This window comes from Macaca mulatta, chromosome 2, assembly GCF_049350105.2.
Source record: "Macaca mulatta isolate MMU2019108-1 chromosome 2, T2T-MMU8v2.0, whole genome shotgun sequence".
In the NCBI taxonomy this organism is placed as follows: domain Eukaryota; kingdom Metazoa; phylum Chordata; class Mammalia; order Primates; family Cercopithecidae; genus Macaca; species Macaca mulatta.
Genome location: NC_133407.1, coordinates 96914172 through 96934012, shown reverse-complemented (window position 1 = coordinate 96934012; position 19841 = coordinate 96914172). Strand labels below are relative to the sequence as shown.

At 51.4% G+C, this 19841-nt stretch overlaps 1 protein-coding gene and 1 long non-coding RNA gene across 12 annotated transcripts in view; one reads left to right on the top strand and one right to left on the bottom strand.

Moving 5' to 3' along the window:
* VPS8 (VPS8 subunit of CORVET complex) overlaps window positions 1-19841 on the bottom strand; it is a 388385-nt gene that overhangs the window by 277319 nt on the left and 91225 nt on the right. For 7 of the 11 annotated variants that reach the window (XM_077991934.1, XM_077991941.1, XM_077991930.1 and 4 more), the window contains one exon: window positions 19165-19231. The exons of the other annotated variants lie outside the window; for them this stretch is intronic. The gene's annotated coding sequence lies outside the window, so the exon portion shown is untranslated. The remainder of the gene's footprint in view (window positions 1-19164; window positions 19232-19841) is intronic. 11 annotated transcript variants of the gene reach the window in all.
* Window positions 12231-19841, top strand: part of LOC144339078 (uncharacterized) — a 28472-nt gene continuing 20861 nt past the window's right edge. The window contains exons 1-2 of the long non-coding RNA XR_013413741.1: window positions 12231-12390; window positions 13353-13526. This is a non-coding gene — a long non-coding RNA (uncharacterized LOC144339078). The remainder of the gene's footprint in view (window positions 12391-13352; window positions 13527-19841) is intronic.

Genomic DNA, 19841 nt, shown 5'->3' with positions numbered 1-19841 from the left:
GTCCTGTGATGAACTAGCTCCGTGGCACAAAGATGATGGGGTAGCCTAAATGGACCCACGCCCGCCTGTGTTGGGAACCCCAGGTCTGCTTCTCCAGGGCTGAGGGTGGTGGATGATTTTCCCGAGCGCTGCCCTGGCTGCACTTGACTGCCGTTGGCCACTTGACGCCTGCCCGTTTTTAAATAGCTGCACCAGAGTTTTCATTCTTCTTTAACAGGGAGTTCATTGGGACCTTCAGCTTGTGTTTGGAACTGGAGCGGGTGTGGAAAATGAAGCTTTTCCTAGAGTTGCACTCTCCAACCTTGCTCTGGCCCTAAGGATCCTATCTAGCTGCAGCCTTTCTGCAATGCTCACCCTGCCCTCCTGAGCTCTGCTGTAATCACATGACCGGTGGTAGTAAAGAGGAAATTACACGTCTGCCTCTCATGCCCACCAGTTTCACGTTTGTGATGAGGCTGTGACATAACCACTGAACCCAGGACCCTCCAGGTTGCATTTGCCCTGGCTGAGGCTCACCATGCATTATTGTGTTGCTTCCAGAGTGGAACTGTGCTCCACTGCCTGGGAGATGGAAGAGAGCTGCTTATCCATCCAGACCCCCAACTTACCAACTCTCCTGTGGTGGAGGCAGCTGACCTCCATCTGTAACCCTCGCCTGGTGCACCTGCCTCCCTGTGGGAGTCTGATTCAGTTGGGAGTAGTTTGGGAATTATAGTCATCAACTACCAGATGGTGACATGGAGCAAATCACTTACCTTCTCCAAGCCTCAGTATCCTCCTCTGTAAAATGGGGATGATTATACATACTTCATGGCACTACTGGGAGGATAAACCAGGATATGCAAGAGGAATCTTTTGGCAAAATGAAAACTCTTAGACAAATTAATGTAATTATTGATTGCTTATGCATACCCCGGGAAGCATGGCAACCCACGCCCCTTGAGAAATCTTCCTTAGGCTCCTTACAAAGAAGCTGGAATGACACCGCCCTCCCACATCTCCCCCCTCTTTTTTTTTTTTTTAAGCTTCCATTGTATTCTAAGTTTATGTCTATAGTAGCACTAATCAGCCTGTATTGTAACTGTTGCTTTGCATATCAGTCTTCTACAGTGGACTGACCTCTTCTTGGGGGTAGCGGATATTCATTCATTCAACAAGGGTAAATATTTCTTCCCTGGCTCACAGCAGGGGCTCAATACATCTTTGATAAATGAATGGACTGTGGTATTGGGGAGCTGGGGTGAGATGTCAGATATGGCCACCAGGGGGCAATCAAGTCCTTCCTAAACACGTCGACTTGAGTCATTGCAGAGGCCCGTCTCAGAGCAAGAGAGGGCTCTGCAAGGATTTCTCACTGGTGGGTGAAGGCCGGGGCCTGGGCGCTGGGCCTCAAGTTCTCTTTGTGTCTGGCACCAGCTCTGTGCAAAGACAGGACCATCTACCATGGTGTCCTGAGTCCCACGTCTGCCTGGAGCCTGAGTGCCCAAGATGACCCTGGAGGAGAGACCCAGGTTATGTCTGGGGGAGTCCTGGCAAACTCAGCAGATGGGATCCGAGGGCCAGTGTACATGTTCTGTGCACATATGCGTGTGAGTCTATGAGTGGGCATGTTTATGAGAGCCCTTGGATCGCTCCGTGGAGACGTGGCCATTTGCCTACCCTGTAAGCAGCAGGGTGGAAAAGTAGAAAAGTGCCGGAGAACTGAGGCTGCAGGACCAGCCCATCGCTGACCCGCTGTGTGCCCTAGGCAAGGAGCTTTCCCTCTCTGGGCATGTTTCCTCATCTGTGAAATGAGGGCAGTGGGTTACACGGCTAAGGGACTTTCGAGCGCTGACATTTTTTCTTTGTGTCTCTGAGGTACGGACAGATTCAAGGGCTCTGGGTCATCTTAGGGATTCTCAGGCTGGATTGGAACCTGAATCCTTAGGAGAACTGGATGCTGCCTCTGGCTTCTGACCTGGGCAGAACCCTGCCTTGCTTGGATGGCTACCTGCCAGATGCTGCCCTGGGTTCAGAGAGGAAGGCTCTCAAACAGCCATGGGGACGGTCACTTGCCTGTCTGTGGATGTTTCCCAGGTGGGGCCACCTCACCAGGCCTCTCCTTGCCCTGTGCTTCCCCAAGTCCCTTCCTTTCATTCTCAACCCACCGAGGGTCTCCTCTGGCGGTGTGTGTTGCTATCAGCTGGAAGGTCAGAACCTGTGACAGACCCACGGGTCTAACACATTGGAGGCAAGCAGTCTGGAGCCTCGGTCTCCTGGGGCCTCTTGGGACCCCCACCCCAACCTACTCCTTTTACCTCCAGGTGGGACAGACCAGACAGATGAGACTCTACCCAAGCACAAGCTGCTGTTGAAATAAAGGAAGAGATGTTTCTTTATAATTTTCCCCTTGAAATAAACCCAGACTTAAGAACAACAGAAACACGCAAAATGTGTTTTTAGTGGAACCCAGATGGAGGGCTGAAAGCCCAGAGGGCTGTCTCCATTGAAGGTTCTCATCTTTGGAATTCTATCCTCTCCTCCCCACCCGCTCAGGCACGGCCCCACCCAACCTCTGGGCCGGCACTCTCTGGCCTCAGTAGGCTACTTCCAGCCATCCTGGCATTGCTTCCAGGTAGGCAGAGCACTCCGCCCGCCATCACCGTCCAGAAACAAGGCTGAGCCTGGCATCTAATGAGATCTGTGGTTTCAGAGATTTGGGGGACAGGAGTGGGGACCGGGACCAACTCAGTGCAAACACCTGGATCCACCGAAATACAACAAAGAGAGAGTGAATTAAGACATCTGAAAAAAATACTCTAAGGAATTCTGCTCACCCACATGGCCCACTGCTTCTCATTAAATAGTTGCAGTTCTCCATATTAACATACGCAAATCCAGCCCTGTGCGGTGGGGGGGGGGGGAACCTAGGATACAAAGGCAAGTCCCCCCCAAATGTGGTGGAAGGAGTTCCCTGTGGGGTGAAGAACTCTCACAGGTTCCGTTTCGATGCTTGAGCGTTGTAGCCATGGGATGCTACTTCCCTGAGGGCAAACAGATAAGAGCAGTTTCAGGGAAAAACGAGGAAACTGATCTGTAGAGATTGCGTCTTCTAAGTTGTACTGGTCATTTTTCAGCATTCCTGAATGCCCGCCATATGCCAGGGGCTGACCTTGGGTGCTGGATACACAAGAGATAACCATGATATCGGGACTAGCATCAGATTGCTCATAGTCCAGTGGAGAAGAAGGAGAAGGAGAAGAAAATCAGAGATTATAATTAAACAGCTGATGGAAGATGCTGAGTTTGGTCATGGATGTGTTGCCTCTGGGACCTCCAGGTGAAGATCATCGGATGTAGAGGGTCTGATGCTCAAGAGTAATTTTCAGGCAAGAAATGTAGATTTGGGGACAGATGAGCCAAGGTCAGAAGGTGCAGGGAATGAGGGGAGGATAGTATCAAGGAAGGAAGGAAGTGCAAGAACAAGGAAGGACTCAGCAGGGTCCAACACCACCGGTAAGGACTAAAACGGGTTTCCCAGCAGCTTCATCAGGACATCACCCCTGCCCTTCATCAGAGTGTTTCAATGGTGTCGTGGGGAAAGAGGCCAGGTGAGGAGGTCAGAGGCGATGGTGAGGGGAGAGGAGGCAGCGTGCAGAGCCAGAGGCAGGAGTAGGTGTCATAGAAGAGATGGGAGGACGTGCATGTGCCCGCCTCACAAGGACACAGCACAGAGCCTGGGGCAGAGCAAGCCTTCAGCAGAGAGGAGAGGAGTTTCTTTCTTCTTCCCTTCTGCCCCTTCTAGAATAGTCAAAGGCCATCTAGGGTGAGGAAATGGCTAGAGAATGGCACCCTTCTTCCAGTCATTCAGTAAACATTTATTCAATAGCTACTAGGTGCCAGTCTCAACACCAGGTGCTGAGGATACAGTGGAGAGCAAGAGACATGGGCCTGCCTTCCTCTGTGGGAAGGACTCCACCCCACCCCACTTCTGAATGGCTAACAATGGCCACGGGAGGCTCACAGCACAACTCCCACTGGGGTGTGGCCCAGGCGGGGGTGGGAAAGCGTGTGGGGCTCATCTATGTCCTCTGGAGGTTCCCCTGGTCCCCAATTCTTGGCCTGGTTTCTCAGAAGACTGCATTCCTACTAAGGATTTAGGGGATGTAATTTAAGCAGCAGCCCTTTGATGGTGGGGGTGGGACTGTTGCATTTTCAGAGGCAACTCTTAAAGAACAAAAAGCTTTCCTGCCGGAATGGCTCTGGAATGATAGCAGAATGTCAAGCAGCTTAAGAAAACTGAGGCGAAATTTTTTTTTTTTTTTTTGGAAGGACATAAGTGGTCAGGCATGATGGCTCATGCCTGTAGTCCCAGCACTTTGGGAGTCCAAGACAGGAGAATTTCTTGAGGCCAGGAGTTTGAGACCAGCCTGGTCAACATAGCAAGACCCTGTCTCTACCCCCAAAAAAACCAAAAACAAGAAACCCAGACTTGGTACATGCCTATAGTCCTAGCCCCTTGAGCTGAGGCAGGAGGATCACTTTGAGGCCAGGAGTTTGAAGCTGCAGTGAGCCGTGATCAGAAAGCCAGGGACGTACAGTGTCCTTTTGGCTCCCCTTCAGATCCTGTTTTTCTATTTTACTTCCTCCTTTTTTTCTTTTTTCTTTTTGAGATGGAGTCTCACTCTGTCACCCAGGCTAGATTGCAGTGGCGCAATTTTGCCTCATAGCAACTTTCATCTCCCAGGTTCAAGCCATTCTCCTGCCTCAACCTCCCAAGTACCTGGGATTACAGGCATGCACCACCATGTCCAGCTAATTTTTGTATTTTTAGTAGAGACAGTGTTTCACCGTGTTGGCCAGACTGGTCTCGAACTCCTGACCGCGATTATCTGCCCATCTCCGCCTCCCCAAGTGCTGGGATTACAGGCGTGAGCCACTGCACCCGGCCTTCATTTCCTCTTAGCTGAGGTCTTTCCAGTCTGCAAATCTTCCTCCTGGCGGCCTCCACTCTTTTCCCTTTCCTGTTCTGTGTCTACCTTCCATGGGGGAGGGGGTCGAGCACCACACTGAAGAGGTGCCATGAGGACAGAGGCTGCGTCTGCTTCCCCAGCTCCTGGATCCCTGCCTGGCACACAGTGGGCCTTCAAGATGGATTCGTTGCCTGAAGAAAGTCAAGAAGCCAGGCTAGCGTTCCATTTTTCCTCTCCCTTCAAGGCCTATGCAGGGAGGGCCTGGCTGCTGCTATGAAGGGGAAGAGAGCCCGGGACAGTGACCCGGCAATGGGCTCCGGCCAAGGCCCAGTGCAGCAAGAAGGCCGGCCACATCCTGTCGGAGCCTCACCTCTGGCTTTCGGCCATGACACTGGGACCCAGCGAAGCCCTGGGATCTCCCTGGGACCGTCTGACATGAGCCCTGTTCCATATGCCTGGAGAGCAGGGCCAGGAGGGAAGGAAGTGCCCAGACAGAGGGAGACAGAGTATTAAAATTCCAGCGGCAATTCCACGGGCAGGAGCTCACGGTTCCTAACTGACCGTAAACCCTTTCTCCTGACAGGTCTTGGAATCCATCACTCCAGCCTCTCCCCGAGCAGCTGACACATCGCAGTAACGCTTCTCCAGAAGTCAGGGTCTGCTGACTCCGGCAGGGACGGGAAGGCAAGCGAGCACAAAAAGCGAGCAGCTGAAATGGCCCCTGTCTCCCCTGACTTCAGGGCCCAGGGCAGGCGGCCGGGGAGGCCATGGAATCAGCTGTCAAGTGTAGCGCGATTCCCAGCCACAGCCCGAGAAGGTGGTTTGCTAACTGTCTGCCTCTGGGTGGAATTCTATTAACCTAGCAGGGGAAACTTGTTTTCTCCACACTGAAAGCTCTGAGTGGCATGTCACATATGTCTTTTATTAATAAAAAGAGAGAGAGAGAGAGAGAGAAAATGGAGTCATTATTACTGCATAATTGCAGTTCATTTGGTAGGCCAGATCTTTCAAAGCCCGGGTGCTGGAGGTGCGGTGTGGGGTGATAATAAAAGGGACCTTGATATGAACTGCTTGGGAACCACCTGTGTAGGAGGCAGTTCAGTGCCTTGCAAGATTCAGAGCTGGCCTGGGCAGGGACACCCCTCTCAGAGCTAACAGACTGCACCACAGCCCTGGCGCCAGTTCCAGGAATCAGGTGACCTTAAGCAAGGCCCTACCCTTCTAGAGTCTCTCCTTCCTTCCTTCCTTCTTTCTTTCCTTCCTTCTCTTTCTCTCTTTCTTTTTCTCTTTTTTCTTTCTTTCTTTCCTTCCTTCCTTCTCTCTCTTCCTTCTTCTGTCCCTCCCTCCCTCCTTTCTTCCTTCCTTCCTTTCTTTCCTTCCTTCCTTCCTTCTTTCCTTCCTTCCTTCCTTCCTTCCTTCCTTCCTTCCTTTTCTTTCTTTCTTCTTAAAGTTAAGGTATATAGACTTAACTGCCTTATAGTTATGTTTCTTTTCTCTTTCTCTCTTTCTTTTTTTTTTTTTTTTTTGATGAAGTCTCACTCTGTCACCCAGGCTGGAGTGCAATGGCATAATCTCGGCTCACTGCAACCTCTGCCTCTTGGGTTCAAGCAATTCTCCTGCCTCAGCCTCCCAAGTAGCTGGGATTACAGGTGTGCACCACCACATCCAGCTAATTTTTGCAATTTTAGTAGAGACAGGGTTTCACCATGTTGGCCAGGCTGGTCTTGAACTTCTGACCTCAAGTGATCTGCCTGCCTCTGCCACTCAAAGTGCTGAGATTACAGACGTGAGCCACCGCGCCTGGCTAGGAAGGTTACTTTTTAAGATGCTAACCTATCTCAGCTCTAGGATTTGGAATAGAACTTTAAAGGAGCGATCTTATGCTCCTGGGAGTCAGCAGAGTGGTGGCAAACATCAGAGGGAGAATCCCGTCTTTGTATCCATACAAAGTTGGTGTTTTGGAGGCCAAGTTCAGGCCACATTGTCAGCTACGCCTCCCAGTTTCCAGTATTCTTTTGAGTCAAAACTTTGGAGCACTTCTGTGTTTCTTTTCATGAAGAAGATATTTTACTTACAATAACTGTAAGAAAATAGAGCCAAGATTAAACATAGAGAACCTCCCTCTTCCAACATGAGGGAGAAGTCCCTAGAAAATGGGCTGGGACTTACGGATGGGACCTTCATGACATATTCTGTGGGTGACAGATCCTATTACTGGTCCGTCTGCCAGCACCACCAGGGGCAGCCACGCTAGCTGGAGACTCACACAATGGGGTCTGTTTCCTGGCTCAGCAAGGGAGACGTGTATGTCCCTCACCTCTGGACCTCTAATGAATTCTGATTCAAGCTGAACAGGCCTAGGAATCGATAGTTTTAATCATTTCAAAAACTGGCCCCACTCTGGGTAAAATTACAATGCGCAAGAAGCTCAATGGAGCTTAAAGGCCACAACCTCATTATCATTTCATTAGACTCACATTTCAGCAAGATGGAAAGAAACGTTCTCACACGCCGCCCCCTCCCACAGTTCCCCCGTCCTCCCCAGCCCTGTGTAGTCATGCTGGAGGACAGCGATGGTTTACAGCAGCCGTCAGCCACCACCACAGCCACCGGCCCCCTCCCAGCGTGCACTCCGCCCCGCCCCGCCCAGGAGGAAGCTCAGGGCAGTCGCTGGAGGCCTCCGCAAATCAGCGCCTATGCCTCCCAAGTCAAGTTTGCAGTCCTGGGAAGTTTAGGAAAAACAACCCTGCTGTCAGTGTGGCTTCTCACAGCTGGAGGGGTCAAGTCATCAACACAGTATAAACCCAGGCCAGCAGAACCTTGTCCTACCCAGGGCCCCAGACGCCCTCTGGGAAGCAAAGGGTTTGAAAATGTCTTAAGCTTTTCCAGTTTGTTTATTTTCCAATGTTTAATGATATTGTCCATGCAAGGACCAGAACCTCAGCTCCTGCTAACAATTAAAGAGGTTTTCTAATTTAGGAGAGAATGTGATTTTTTCAAAAAGAGAGAAAACTTGCACAGGAAGTAAAGCAAATACTCCACACTGAGAACATGCATGCAGAAAAGCCTAGCGTTGAGAAGACCCTGACTGCCTGGTGAACATATGGAATGAAAAACCGTTCAGGGCGGCTGACCCAACGAGGAGGCAACGTCGGAGAAGGCTGGCAAACTGCTGGACCTTACTGCACCGCTACCGCCACCAGACCGTTTCCTGACTGTGGCTTGTATCTGTGACCCCAGACCTCACCATCCATAGGTCCAGTTGGGCTCCCATCGGTAAAATGACCAGAATTCACTGTGCTTGTTTCTGTCTGCTGTAGGCTTACTCTGATTTGGGGAACCCCTTGGGAGTGCCCCACATGTGCACGTGAACAGGACTGTCAGTGAGAGTGGATGCTGTGTCTTACCCAAAGTTTTCTCTCCCCGCGTGGCTCTGCCCACAGTCACTCCAGGGTCACCTTGTTTGCTGGCCTGCCCTGTGGGAATGCTGCCACCCATACCCAGGGTGTTGCCTTTTGAGGCCCCCAAAACTGCAGTGCCTGAAGCTCCAGAACAGGGCTGTTGGCCTCATGCCCTTAGCGCGCAGGAGCCTCCCTGTGTCCTGGGGTGTCCTCTCCACTCTGTCACATGCTGTCATCTGGACACCCAACAGAACTGACCTCCCTGAGTCTCACAGGGTAGTGAGGTGGGGCGGGGGGTGAGGTATATTTATCTCCACTTCCCTTTCCTTCCATCCACTGCCAATAGACATCTGTGCCCCACACTTTTCCAAACCCAGCAGACTAAGAAACAGTTGAGGCTAAAATTAGGATCCCGACTCCGTGTCCTCAGACCAGTGGTTCTCAACCTTGGCTGCATATTAGAATCACCTTGGGAACTTTAAAAAAACTCTATTTCCTAGGCCATACCTCAAACCATGAAATCAGAATCTTTGGGCTTCAATAATTTTTAAGTCTCCCTGGGCAATTCCAGCGTGCAGCCAAGGTTGAGAACCACTGCCTTAGAGGAAGGAAAGGAAGGAGGCAAGGAAGGGAGGAAGTAGGGGTGGTGGGAGGGAGGACAAGGCCAAAACTGGAAGCTCTTTCCCTGTGATGGAAGAAAACTGAAGTGAGCCAGACCTGGTGCCACACCCCGGGACAGACACGGAGAAAACCCAATGATTCTTCTGCCAAGCCTGCCGGTGACTCGGGGTGCTGTTGTCAGTATCTTTTTTCAGCTGAGTCAACACATAGGAAGAGCCGAAGGAGACAAGCACAGGGCGACTCGCCGCTGATGACTTTCCACTTCAGACCTGGTGGCATCCGAGATGCCCGAAGGGAGGAGGCCTTGTTAGTGGCGACGGTGGAGACAGACAGAACCCTACACTTGGCGGGATGTCGGGAGAGCATCCAGTCTAGCCCTGTGTAGATTTCTGAACCACCCAAGACTGCTGGCCATCTGCTCCAAGAACAGGTGTGACCAGGGACCGGCCTCTGTTAGCTATGAACACAGAGTCTGTTCATTCATTCTTTCGTCCACTCACCCACTCGCCTAATCACAGCTGAGCACGGCAGAGCTGTGAGTAGGGGCCCTCGGATATCACATGTAGCATGGTGCTTCCCAAGCTTTGTTTTTAGTTGAGGAATGCTGGGTTGAAGTGAAACCGTATGGAGGCATAAACAAATACAAGAGAGGCACTTCAGCTAACGCAGGGGAGGGGGCCCTGCGCCTGGCCCACTTGCCTCCCTTCCTCTAAGGGGGCTTCACCAGATTCTCCTGTTTGAAGGAGAAACGGAGTTTGGAAACCTCTCATTTGATAAATGAGGACACTGAGGCACAAAGCAGGGTGGCTGGTGCCTTGCCTAAAGTCATACAGATTTCACATAACAAATTGTGCTGGTTAGGTATGGGAGAATGTGGAGCCCACAGCACAGATGAATACCTCCATCGCAAAGGCTGAACCAAATGCCCAGTTAAATCAGGAGACCTGCCTCTCTCAGCTTTGTTTTGTGAAGAAATCCCTTCCCAGGGTTCTTCCACAGCAGGCAGCACTCAGGGGGAAGCACAGCCTTGTCCTCTAGGGCCCAGCAGCTGTAATGTTCAGCGGGCATGCACTGGTGCACCACACTGCCAGCATCCACTCTGGTGTCCCGGGGGTTTACCTGATTGTTAAATATTTTAAAGATCACACTTGGATCCCACTACCAATGTTTCCAAAGTACGAGTAAGAGTCAGACGCGGTGGCTCATGTCTGTAATCCCAGCACTCTGAGAGGCCAAGGTGGGCAGATCATTAGAGGCGAGAAGTTGGAGACCAGCCTGGCCAACATGGTGAAATCTCGTCTCTCTAAAAATACAAAATTAGCTGGGTGTGGTGGCAGGCGCCTATAATCCCAGCTACTCAAGAGGTTGAGGCAGAAGAATCGCTTGAACCCGGGAGTTGGAGGGTGCCGTGAGCCAAGATTACGCCAGTGCACTCCAGCCTGGGCATTGAGGCTCCTTCTCAAAAAAATAAAAATAAAATAAAAAATAAAAGCAAAATGCGACTAAGAACCAGACAGTAACAAGAATATCAGTAACAAAAGGGTCCACACCTGCCTTTCTCATTGCTATTATTTGATACCAGATCTACCTGAAATCTTTAAGAAAGAGGGAAGAGCGTTCTTTTCCTGGGAGCTTTCTGGGTGCAGTCTTCCATTCATACGTGACAGTGCACATTGGGCACAGGGTGACCAGGCTGACTTTTTCTTTTTTTTTTTTTTTTTTTGAGATGCAGTTTTGCTCTTGTCGCCCAGGCTGGAGTGCAATGGTGCAATCTTGGCTCACTGTAACAACCTCCGCCTCCTGGGTTCAAGCGATTCTCCTGCCTCAGCCTCCTGAGTAGCTGGGATTACAGGCATCTGCCACCACGCCCAGCTAATTTTTGTATTTTTAGTAGAGACGGGGATTCACCGTGTTGGCCAGGCTGATCTCGAACTCCTGATCTCAGGTGATCCACCCGCCTGGGCCTCCTAAAGTGTTGGGATTACAGGCGTGAGCCACTGTGCCTGGCCTATGCTGATTTCTGAGATGGACTGAAGGCCGCACAGGGCCTCAGGACACAGCCTGAGGGCTTCAAAGCCAGGCAGGCCGAGTTCCATTCCTGCCCCTACTAGTTGCCGACAGTGCTGTGTGTGGCGTGGGCAGGCGTTTCCCTAATTCACAGTGTACGTCTAGTGGGTGCTGTTCCCTCCAGGAGCCACCCTTGACTGAAGGCAGCCATCTTGCCTGGGTTTTCCCCTTCTCAGAGGGCACAAGAACCCCATCCCCTCAATAGGGGCACATCTTAGAAGGGCCACCCAAGCTTCAGCACACCAGCCTTGCTGCCGTTCAGCCTCTCCTTCCGCCCCAGCCTGCCTTCATGACTCCCCAGCGGGGCTGCTCCGTGAGTGCTCCCAGTCACCCCGCACACCTAGAGCCTGCGTTTTGAGAACCTGACCCAAAGCAGTACTCAACCACAAAACAGGGGCAGATTCCTACCTCTCGGCTATGGTGAGGGTTAAGTGAGCACATGGCTCACATGAAATTTCCTCTCCAACGCAGCGCCTGGACTATAGTAAATGAGCCATACATACTTGTTCACTTCCTCTCTCTCTCCATTCTTTCTTCCCCCAAGTGTGTTTATAGACTTTATTGTGAGTGTTCTCTTTCCTCAGAGAGAGACATCTGGCTCTCTGCTCATTGGCAGAGCTGAAGTGATTGACACATTCTAAACCTAATAAGTGTCTCATCCCTTTCTGACGTACAAGTGTTTATGTAGCTGTGCTCCCTCCTCATACCAACACAAACACACACACGCCTGCACACACACATACAGACACACACACGCACGCACATGCACACAAGTGGTATTGCCGAATCCTGCAGTCTTTGTAGTTTCACAAACATCCAAAGCTTGACACCATTGCCACAACACACAGAGAACTGCTTGTGTGGAGACCTGTATGCCAGGCGCCGTGAGACATCCCAGGAGGGAGAGCTGATTTTCTGATTATGGAATCAAGGAGGGCTTCATGAGAGAGGTGACATTTGTCATGGGATTTGAAGGCTGCATAGAAATCCAGCAGGTAGAGGGGGTGGGAGTGGCTTTCCAAGCTAAGGGAACTGTGAAGTTGGGAAAACACAAAGCATGTCTAGGCAAGTCCTCCAGTCTAGCTGAAGATAAAGCTCCAAGAGGATGAGAGGGAGGAGCCAAGGGTGGGAAGGTAGTTTGTGACTTGACTGGGTGGGGCCTTGAGTGCCAAGCTGAGGCCGGAAGTAATGGGATTCTACTGACAATTTCTGAGAGGTGGAGGGAGAGCTTTCGGAAGGCCAGTCATGGAGAGGATTGAATGAGAAAGATACCGAGGTCAGGCCAGGCGCGGTGGCTCATGCCTGTGATCCCAGCACTTTGGGAGGCCGAGGTGGGTGGATCACCTGAGGTGAGGAGTTTGAGACCAGCCTAGCCAACATGACAAAACCTTGTCTCTACTAAAAATAGAAAAATTAACTGAGAGTGGTGGCACAAGCCTGTAGTCCCAGCTATTCAGGAGGCTGAGGTAGGAGAATCGGTGGAACCCGGGAGGCGGAGGTTCCAGTGAGCCAAGATCGCGGCACTGCACTCCAGCCTGGGAGTCAGAGCGAGACTCCTGTGGTCAGAAAAACAGTGAGGAGGCCGTGGTAACACACAGGGCTAGCAAGGACCCCCCTCCTGGTGGGGTGATTGGTAGACCAGGAGAACAGGAGGAGTCTTAGGATAGGAGTGTGTGCCTCCACCGTTTCCAGATCACCACTACCACGAAAATCTTCAGGGGCCGCTGTGCAAATACCCCCAGCTCCTCAACTGAGAATGGGTGCCAAGTGAACTCCATCCCCAGAAATTGGGGAAGTGAAAGAGGAAACTGAACTCAAAATAAGGGTGCCTGACTCACTGTCTCTCAGTGACCATGTGCAGAAAAATCCTCTGAGCCTGCTGCCAGCCACCTCCTCTGTCCACACCCTACTTCACAGGAATTCAGACACCAAGAGGGAGTCCCACACACGAAACACCTAGAGACGTGAAGAAACAGACTCAGCCCTACCTCCCTCCTCCTTCATCGCGAGGCCTTGGGCAATCACTGACATGTTTTTGGGCCTCAGTTTTCTCATCTATAAAATGATAATAATAACCATCACTACCCATTTGTGGGACTTTTATGAGATCAAATAGCCTAATAAACTCGAAAATGCTTAAAGCTCTTTGGAAGAAATGCAAGGTGTAGTTGTTGAAATTGTTATGTAATTGAGTATTACTATTGCCACTACCAATATAAACTTGCGTATCTCTTTTCTCTGAAGAGGTCAAATGCTGTTCATGGTGTTCTTCTTTCATGAATAATTTCCAAACACCTCCTCTTGTTTACAGGTGGGCCCTACACGAGAAGGTTCCACAGATACTGCCTGCCTAATGTGGATCTTGAGTCAGATCCTACGAAATCCAGAAGGAGGGCATGGCTGAGAGCACCTTGGAGAGGCGGAAAAAGGGGAGCTGACTCAACACTGCTCAGTTGGGAAGGTGCAGTGTCCCGGGGAGGGAAAGGTAGGTGACTCAAGTTGGAACTTTCTGGGCACAGAGGAGCTGGGATCTCTCATCCAATTCATGCAAATCCTTGGCTACATCAACCCAGATCCCACCCCTCCCCATACGAGGCTTGAAATCTAAATCTAACATGACTCACCAACCATGTGGTTTGCAAACATCACTAAGCTTGTCTCATTTTCCTCATCTGTAAAATGGTTTAATAATCTCTGACCTGCCTGCCTTACAGGGCTGATGTGGGGAGGAGGAACCCATGGGCTGAGGATGTAAGAATGCTCGGTGACTATGAGTGTTGTACCAACGTAAAGGGTTGTTTGAGGGAATGTTTTAAGATGATTTCTGGGTCGGGCACGGTGGCTCACGCCTGTAATCCCAGCACTTTGGGAGGCTGAGGCAGGCAGCTCACCTGAGGTCAGGGGTTTGAGACCAACCTGGCCAACATGGTGAAACCCCGTCTCTACTACAAGTACAAAAAATTAAACCAGTGTGGTGGCAGGCACCTGTAGTCCCAGTTACTCGGGAAGCTGAGGCAGGAGAATTCCTTGAACCCGAGAGGCGGAGGTTGCAGTGAGCCAAGATCATGCCATTGCACTCCAGCCTGGGCAACAGAGCAAGACTCCATCTCAAAAAAAAAAAAAGATGATTTCTGGCCTGGGGGTGGTGGTGGTGGCGACTGGAGGCTGCTCTGGAGTGGTTAGGGGAGATGTTGGGGGAATCCCAGGAAGCCAGACCCAAAGTTCCAAAGTAGGGTAGAATTCTCTTGAACATGGGTTTAGAGTATCTCTTAGTGTTCTGGTACAAAGTTCCTTCTCCTCCTAAAAAGCAAATCACAAGACCAGCACAATGTGTGGGGATCACGATCTTCCAGCAGCCCACAGCTTGGCTGTTGCACTCTTCCTGAATGCCTCTGGATTTCTACACGGAGGCACAGAGCTGATCTGGGACAGTCCCTCCAACCAGACTCTGATCACACCCCCAAACTCAAGCCCAGCAGGCTGACTGATGTTGACTTCTACCAGTCGAAGGCCATCCTTAGCCACACTCTTCCTCCTTGGTGTAGTGGAGGTCCGGAACTAGACTGTCTGGGTTCAAACCCTAGGCTTACCATTAGCCAGGCATGTGTGCCCTCGGCAGGTTATTAACCCTTCTGGGCCTTCACTTCCCCATCTGTATTTGTGGATAAGAGTAGGCCCATCTCATAGCCTTGTTTTAAGAGTTGAATGTATTAACAAAGTGCTTAGCACAGTGCTTGCCACCCAATAAGCACTATTCCTGTACTAGCTCCTTTTGCCAAGATTGGGCTGAAGGTCTGTTTATTGTTTTTGTTTTTGTTTGAGACAGAGTCTCGCTTTGTCACCAGGCTAGAGTGCAGTGGCGCAATCTTGACTCACTGCAACCTCCGCCTCCTGGATTCAAGCGATTCCCTTGCCTCAGCCTCCCAAGTAGCTGGGACTCCAGGCACGCACCACCGTGCCTGGCTAATTTTTTTGTATTTTAGTAGAGATGGGGTTTCACCATGTTGTCCAGGATGGTCTTGATCTCCTGACCTCGTGATCTGCCTGCCTCGGCCTCCCAAAGTGCTGGGATTACAGGCATGAGCCACCACACCTGGCCTTAAGGTCTGTTTTTGAGAGGCCTCTGTGACTGCTCTCTGCTCTATTGCCTTCCTCCACAGTTGCCTTGTCCCTTGTCATGTTGGTGCTTCCTGGTCACACAGAAGCAGAGAGCCAGCATTCATCCTTCTTGGGAACTCTCGGTCCTCTCCACTTGCCTGGGCTTGAGATCCTCCTCTACAAAGTCATGTCCCTCTTATCATTCAAAACTCTGCTCAATACCCATGTCCTTCATGAAACATGGTAGTGGTGGCCCCAGTGGGAGAAGCATAAACTCCGGGATCAGATAAACCTGGGTTTGAATCCCAGCCTAACCTGTCCCACCAGCTGGGTGACCTTGGGCAATTACTTAACCTCTCTTAGTCTCAATGTCCTTACATGTAACATGAGGTAAGTATCTCTTCCTCATGGATGATGATGAGGGTGATGCCTGGGGCAGCAATGGCACATAGTAGGTGCTCAACAAATGTTACTCTTCCCTCCTCTTAACCTTGCTCTGATAGCAGTTTCTTCTCTCTCCTCCAGCCCTTAACAGCATTTTACAGTCTCAGTAAGAGGAGGAAACATACATACACACTGTGTGTATGTTCTTAGATATTTATCATGTGTTGGCTCTTCTTTTGTTCATTCAACATTTATCAGGCATTTGCTATTTGTCTGATGCTCTGCTAGGCCCTGGGGATGACTAAGACTGAATCCTTTCCCGAGGAGCTCACAGAAAATTGAGCGGATCATCCTGAGGTCAGGAGTTTGAGACAATCCTGGCCAACGTCGTGAAATCCTGTCTCTACCAAAAAAAAATATGAAAATTAGCTGGGTGTAATGGCAGGCGCCTATAGTCCCAGCTACTCGGAAGACTGAGGCAGGGAGAACTGCTTGAACCTGGGAGGTGGAAGTTGCCATGAGCCAAGATCATACCACTGCACTTCAGCCTGGGTGATAGAGAGAGACTCCGTCTCAAAATACAAAAAGGAAAGAAAAAGAAAATTGAGAGGATCAAATATATGTATGTGTAGATAATGTCAGGGTCTGTGGTCAGTGTTCTAGTGGGGGCCGTCTCTGCAAGGCGCTTTCAATCACAGCATATGGTGCGACTAACAACACTCCTCTCAGCAGTCAAAGGCCTTCAGTTCAACTCAGAAAGTGTTGACTGGGGCCCTGCCGTGTACCAGGCACTGTACTAGATAGTGGGGATTCAGGATGAAGAAGACAGTGCTTCCACCCTCAAGGAGTGCAGGATCCAGTAGGAAAGACAGACAGAGGATGTAAGGGTTACACCGTGTGGACAGTGCCCCTGTGCCCAGGTGTGATCATGCAAGAGGGAGACAGCTAAGTGTGAGAGGTAAGGACGACTTCCTGGAGGAGGTGGCATCTAAGACTTGGAGGACAAGTAGGAAAGACAGACAGAGGATGTAAGGTTTACACCGTGTGGACAGTGCCCCTATGCCCAGGTGTGGTCATGCAAGAGGGAGACAGCTAAGTGTGAGGGGTAAGGACGACTTCCTGGAGGAGGTGGCATCTAAGGCTTGGAGGACAAGTAGGAATTGGCTAACAAAGGAGGGACAGAAAGTCCTTCCAGGTGGAGGGAAATAGTCTGGGAGGAGCCAGGCCAGGCATGGGGCTCGGGGGATTAAATGTAGTTTTGTAAGGTGGGACGCATGCACAGGAAGCTCGGAGCCTCCAGCAAGATCCTCTTTTCTTCTCTTTCTGCCCCCAACACCCTTTCCCTGGTCACATCCCTCGGTCCCAGCTCCAGAAGACCCCTTTTCCAGAGGCTTCTGCCTCTCTGATGCTAAAACCTATCCTAGCTTGGGGGCCGTGCAGCCCAGGCTCTTCTGGAGGGGCAGAGAAGCTGCGGAAGGAAAAAGGGATTGGGAGCTGAGAGCAGGCGAGAAAGAGGAGAAGTCCCCGCCCCTCCATGCAGGGACACTGACCGGCATCCAGGGTGATCCTTGTGTTGGGTCATTGCATACTCGTGGTGACAGCTGCTGGAGAGATTCTGCTTCCTTGGCTGAGGCCTCCCCACCCCAGCGCCTGCTCACCTGTTCTGTGCTAAGCCTTGACACGCGCCCTCCTCCTGCCAAATCAGTTTCTGCTAATTAGGTCAAGGTGAAGGTCTTCTCCCCTCCCTGGAGTTTGACCTTGCAGCCAGCAGCCCACGAGAGTTCTAGCACACCCCACATTTGCCAGGGGACGTGTGTGCAGTTACCACACTCACGTGCACACATGCGCACACCCCCTCCCACACGCCAGCTCACAGTACCCACGCTCACACACAGACACTCACACCACTTACCCACGCATCTGCTTAGAGACACACTTGCTTGCCCGCCAGAGGGCCCAGCTTGCCTCTGCTCTATAAGCTCTCTTGGGAGAGAAGCAGCCCTCCAGAAGGTTCTGGGCCTCCAGCCCAGGGATGTCAAGCCCCATGCCAGAGAACCCTCCTATCTCTTGCTGAGAGGGTACCAAAGGGTTAAGAGAGAACATTTCCAGGGAGTTTGCCTCTTAATCAACACAGTTAATTCTTTTCCTTTTACAAACATAAATTCTTGGCAGTCGGTAACCAAGAAAGAAAGGAGAAAGAAAAAAAACTTAACCCAACATTAGTCAAATCTTTGCCTCTTCCTATTTTTTTTCAAGTTAAGACCCAGAGGAATTCAGAGCAATGAGAGAAATCCCAGCCCAGATGGAATGTTTTTGCTAATATACGTCTGCAAGTTATTTAAATGTATGTTTAAGTGTGTGTGTGAGAGAGAGAGTGAGAGAGAATATGAGAGCAAGCAAGCATGGCTGAGTGGTGTGTGTGTGTGCACATGTGTGTGGCTACAGCACACAGCAGAGCAGAGGAGCCACCAGAATCCATGCCTGAGCCCCAGCTACCCTCTGGCCCTGGCTCTCTGGTCTGGACCTGGAGCAGTACAAAGCCGTTGCCTAGAAGACTGTCCTTGTCCCTCAATGTGGGGTCTCCTGGGACAATAGCCCCTGTTCCTGCCCCTCAGCCCCAAGGTGGCCTCAGTGACACATTCTGCTAAGGAAAACCCACCCCCCATACACATGTCTTGCCCTCGTTTCCTGCTTAGCCAGAAGGTTTGGGGCTGGAGTTTCCAGGCCTGGAGGGGAGGGAGAGTTGACAGGACCAGGCCCCACAGCACAGAGCTGCTCCCCACACCCCCCCCTCCAAAAGTGGACCTGCCTGGACTTGAAATCTGGGCTCAGACTGTGTTCCTGGCCTCTATCTCCTCTTAGACCTCTCTCAAGATCTTCAGCTCCCTGTGGTATTCCCTCTCACCCCGATAGAATCCCCCACGGATGACAGGGTCAACCCTTACCCACGGACTGCACCTCAGCAGGGCTCCCCACCCCCTCCCCCTAGAAGCACCCTCAGTTGGGTTCAGGGTGCGGGGGCCTTGCAGACACCCCCTGAGCTCTCCACTTTCCCCTAGCTCCCTCTCATCTGCTCCCTTCTGAGTTGACTTTAATTCTTTTAATCTTTCCTCTGAAATCGCTCCTCTGGCCTCGCCATCAGCTGTGTGGGTTCCAACTTCCTGATTTCCATGGGGAGATTAAACAGCTTTCTCCATCCAAGGCAGTTTGGACGTCTGGGCCACCCCCTGGGCTGGCTAGACCCCTCTCTGCTGAGGCGGCTGCTCTCGCTCTTTTGAGCCCTGGCCCACCCTGAGTCCCAGGCCTTCCACATGGAACTTCCCATGCCCCCTCCCTGCCCTGCCCCCGCAAGAGATTCCAGCCCTCCCATCTCTTCCCTTTCACAGAGGCCTCTCAGCATCTCGAGCCAGGCCCAGAACCTGGAGTGTACGACTTCCTCCATCAGCAGCTCTTGGGAAGCAGGGCAGGCAGAGAACAGGGTCTGGGATCCGCAGAGAGGATCCCCTGCCTGGTTGCTCTCCCCATGCCCCAGCCTCTCTCCAGGCTTCTCTGCTCCTTCCATCACTCGTGCCCTCTGAGGTCCTTTTCTGAGCATGTGGCCATCCACTGTCTGTGCTGGCTGCTGAGGGGACAGGACTCACCAGCTCTCAGTGTCATCTGCTCTGCTCATCTGTGGGTGCTAGCTCAGGACCTGGTGCTTAGCTGAGCCTGGCAGGAGACAGAGCAAACTGGAGTCAGGTTCAGGGACTTAGTGGGAAGGGGGTTTGGGAAGGGGCTGAGAGAGGGTGTCCAAGGGAAACTAGAAACGAGGCGGGTTTTTTTGTTTTGTTTTGTTTTTTTGAGACAGTTTCACTCTTCTCACCCAGGGTAGAGTGCAGTGGCACAGTTTTGGCTCACTGTAACCTCTGCCTCCTGGGTTCAAGCAATTCCCATGCCTCAGCTTCCCGAGTAGCTGGGATTAAAGGTGCGTGCCACCACACCTGGCTAATTTTTGTATTTTTAATAGAGGCAGGGTTTCACCATGTTGGCCAGGCTGTTCTCGAACTCCTGACCTCAGGTGACCTGCCTGCCTTGGCCTCTCAAAGTGCTGGGATTACAGGCATGAGCCACCACGCCCAGCCTAGAAATGAGTTTTGGATGGTATGTCATTTGAGCTTACCCTGAAATGTAGCTAGGGGATGGAGGAAGCTGACATCTGACTTCAGCACGGGAGGAATAGTTGCTTAGAAAGGAATCTCTGAGGCAGAAAAGGGGAAAGAAGACCTTCTGTGGGAAGTGTCCTGGAATGCCACCTTGTCAGGGCTATGATTTCCCTCTG